Source organism: Cupressus sempervirens, chromosome 1 (genome assembly GCF_028749045.1).
Source record: "Cupressus sempervirens isolate cs-2001-9-10 chromosome 1, ASM2874904v1, whole genome shotgun sequence".
Lineage (NCBI taxonomy): Eukaryota > Viridiplantae > Streptophyta > Pinopsida > Cupressales > Cupressaceae > Cupressus > Cupressus sempervirens.
Window position 1 is genome coordinate 892613514 of NC_143118.1, and position 4709 is coordinate 892618222.

Below are 4709 nucleotides of genomic sequence, written 5' to 3' on the forward strand. Positions count from 1 at the left end.
CTCGGTAACCACACAAATAAATGCTGAAACTATATAGATGTTTTGTTAACTTTATTAAACATTTAAAGTGATTAACATGCATGCATAAAGAAATAACATGAACACAAGAGACACCAGATTTAATGTGGAAACCTAATTTTGGGAAAAACCACCAAGTAACTAGTTACCAATTTTCACTCTTCTGAAGTGAGCCTATTAGGAGCCAACCCTGTTAAAGGTTACAAAACACACTGTTAGGTGTGACCCTATTAGAGGATTTGATCACCTTGTTAGAAGTGGCCTTGTGAGAGGTCTTTTAAAAATATTCCACTGAATTTTCACCTTGTTAGAGGATTTACAAAATGGTTGTCAAACCAACTCTGTTAAGAGATTTTGAATCACTGTTACAATGATTAGAAAGCAACAATGAAGTGATCTAAGATATATGCAACTTATCTTTGTTGAATGCAGATCTTTGTTCTACTTCATTAAATCCTCACTGATCGAATGCAACTTTGCAGCTTCATAGGGATGACAAATTCTTCCTCAACATTCACTCATGTATTTTTTTATTCATACATTCACACTTTTATGCATCCATACACACTTACTTTTTTTTGTGAATTCACAACTTGACCTTTCATATATACCTTACAAATTGTCAAGTCAACTCAATTACAAGTTTACAACAACTAAAAAACATAAATCAGTTGGCTGCACAAAACAATTAAACTTAATGTTGAGATAATGGGTGTTGCACACATTGCATAATATTGTTATTTTATTATTTTATTTTATTATGTAATGTTGTGCCTAGATGGACATGCAACATGTAAAGATTCCCATGGAATATTCTTGATGAGTTTTATTGTAACATTGTGATAATATTTCATGTAATTATTTAATATTGGGGAAAAGAATTAAATGCCCAATATTAAATGTGGGGTCAGTGGGTTAGGTAGCACATGATTTTAGCACATGGTTTATGTAATACCACTTAGTGGTTTTGTGGGACTTGCTACTATATAAGTAGCCACAAGGGTAGTTGTTGTAGAAAGAGGAAGAGTGATAAGGAGAATACAAAAGACAAGAGTTAAGTGGGACAAAGCTTGACAAGTTAGTCAAGGAAGCATTTGTGAAGGTTGAAAGCATGGCATGGGATGTGTGGATTCATGCTTGTTCACATAGTTTGCTCGGTTGTGGCTATGGCCATGAAGGCTTCCATGGTTGTATGACAATGGTTATTTTGCTGAATAATACATGGTGATGGATGCTTTTGGAGGCTAGGTTTTTCCCTCAATGAGGGTTTCCCAGGGTATATCTTGTGTCACAATTTTGTGGGTACGTTGTCTATTCTCTTGCATGTGGATTTTAATTTCATGTTTATTTCAGATCTATTATAGGTTATGTGGAAACGGTGGTTATATTCTTTCTTGCCAGGTTTCCTTACACTTAATTCTTTAGAACAATAAAAATTCTTCACTGCCTGATTCAGCTTGGTGACCACTGCTCAGAATGGTTTCCCCAATGTTAACCAAATGGAGCTTTGTAAACACTACAAACCTTGCAACTTCCTTCAGAGACCGATTTAATTCCATAAATACTGACCTTCCTTTGTTTACCGAGTGAGCTCGGTAAAAGCTAACTTTCCTTTGCCTACCGAGTGAGCTCGGTAAAAGCTAACTTTCCTTTTCTTATCGAGTGAGCTCGATAAAAGCTAACTCTTCTTTTCTTACTGAGTGAGCTCGATAAAAGCTAACTTTCCTTTGCTTACTGAGTGATCTCAGTAAAAGCTAACTTTCTATGTAATGTTTAGGAATGCTCAGTAATCACTATAAATTGCTTTGCTAACCATTTGAGCTTGGTAGACTATGTCTGATGGCTGATATGACATTTGTGTAACATCAAAATCAATACACAATTAACAATTGTATGCAACAATCTCCCTCTTTGGTATTGATGGCAACACAACATGTCATAGCAGAAATGAAATTTGAAAATAATTCTTTCACTTGTATGGCAACACAACATGTCAATATAACAATTCTCCCTCTAAGATAGAAAACTCTTCCTCTTACAGTAATCTCCTTCTGTGAAGAAATTGCATAGAAAACTCTTTTGAACAAATTTCAGAGAGATATGATAGTAGTAAACTCTCCCTCTTTTACAACACATGCCAAAGACAACTCAAACTCAAATGAATTTCAGTGTACCTTTAGTACTGATTCATATGCAATGTTTTTTTATTATGCTGCATCAACTGATAGATCTTCAATCTGGTATGAGTTGATGCATCACTAAAACTTTATTTTAGTGAACTTCAGATAAGGGGTGACCCATAACTTACCTCTTAGATACAAAAATGCATCCTTAGGTAATGGTTTTGTGCATATGTCAACAATTTGGTCCTTTGTATGAATATATTCCAATCTAATCTCCTTATCTTGCACCAATTCTCTGAAAAAATGATATTTTATTGCAATATGCCTGGTTTTGGAATGCATCACTGGATTCTTAGATATGTTGATTGGACTTGTATTATCACAGAACATAACAACTGGTTCTTTGATTTCCATCTTCATGCCTTCCAACAACTGTTTAAACCAAACAATGTTAGAACAGTTTACTGCTGCAGCAACATACTCTATCTCTATTGTTGATTGAGATGTACAATTCTGCTTTTTTCTTGTCCAAGAAACCAATCTTTTTCCAAGAAAGAATGCACCTCCACTTGTACTTTTTCTATCATCAAGATTTCCTTCCCAATTAGCATCAGTAAACACTTTTAAATCCAAATTTTCTCCAAAATTATACCATAAACCATACTCTTCCATTCCTTTCAAATATCTCATTATTCTTTTGATTGCCATCAAGTGGTTTTCTCTTGGTTTTTCTGAAAATCTTGCTATAATACAAACTGCAAGGGCAATATCTGGTCTAGTATGAACTACATACTACAACTTTCCAATCATAGATCTATACAATGTTTGATCCACTTCTTTTGATTCATCTTCCCTGGTAATTTTTAATCCAGTACACATAGGATTCCCAACTGGTTTACAATCTTCCATTCAAAATTTTTTTATTATCTCCTTGATGTACTTTGATTGAGTAATGTAGATACCATTTTTATTCTGTTGAATTTGAAGACCAACAAAGAATTTGATCTCACCAAACATAGACATTTCAAATTCCTTGTTCATTTGTTCTGAGAATTCTTTGCACAGATCATCACTCCCTGTGAAAACAGTATCATCTACAAATATGTCTACCAAGACAATCTTATTATCTGGTCCTTCTTTAATATACAAGCTACTATTATCATTAGTTCTTTGAAAACCAATCTGAATAAGATATTTATGCAATCTTTCATACCATGCTCTAGAGGCTTGTTTTAGACCATACAATGCCTTGTGTAATTTGCAAACCATGTTCTTCTTATCTGGATTAACAAAACCTTCAAGTTGTTCAATGTAAATCTCTTCATCCAGTATACCATTGAGGAATGCTGATTTGACATCCATCTAATAAACTTTGAAACCCTTGTGAGCAGCATATGCTAGTAAGGTTCTGACTCCTTCCAATCTTGCAACAGGAGAAAAAGTTTCTCCATAGTCTATTCCTTCTTCTTGAGCATATCCTTTGCATACTAGTCTAGCTTTATTTTTTGATACCTTACCATCTTCATCCAACTTGTTTCTGAATACCCACTTAGTTCCAATCACATTTTTGTCTTTAGGTCTGGGTACAAGAGTCCATGTCCCTTTTTTCTCTATTTTCTCTATCTCTTCATTCATAGCCTCAATCCAACTATCATTTTTCAATGCATCTTTGATATTCCTAGGTTCAAAATCAGCAAGTAAACAAGTACCTTTCAGCTTATTTCTTGTCATGGTTCCTTCAAATTTATCTCCAATGATCTGATCTGTTGAATGATGTCTCCTGACATACTTAGCTAATATAGGTTCCTTGTGTTTTGAATGGATTTTATTATTATCTTTTTGCATTTCAACTTCAGGCTCTTTCTATTTTGGCTCGATAGATATTTGCTCAGTAGATGTTTTCTCGGTAAATACTTGCTCGGTGGATACTAAATTTAACTCAATTTTCTATGGCTCAGTTTGAAATTCATGTAACTCGGTTACAGATGACTCAGGAGTAAAAGTTTCCTGATTCTCTGATGTAACTGGTACTGTATCAGGTTCACTAAAGACAAACCTTTTATAATCTTTCAGTTCCCTTTTGCTTTCTTCTTCAGTCCTTTCTGCAAACTCATCAACTTTCACATGTGCACTTTCTATGACTTTGTGAGTAGACAAGTTCAAACATCTATATGCCTTACTTGTGCATGAGCATCCAAGGAATATACCTTCATCACCTTTTACATCAAATTTTCCTTTTCTAGATTCTTTCAAAATGTAACATTTACTTCCAAATACTTTAAGATAACTTACATTAGGTTTATAGCCATACCATAACTCATAGGGGGTTTTGAATGAGTCTTTCTTCACCTATACTCAAGTCAAGGTATAGACTGTAGTGTTGATTGCTTCCTTTCAGTATTTGATAGCAATGCTCTTTTCAATCATTAATGTTCTTGCACAATCCATGATGGATCTATTTCTTCTTTTAGCTATTCCATTCTTCTGAGGTGTTCCAGGTGTTGATACCTATCTTTTGATTCCTCTTTCAATGCAAAAGTTATTGAATTCATGTGAAATGAATTCTCC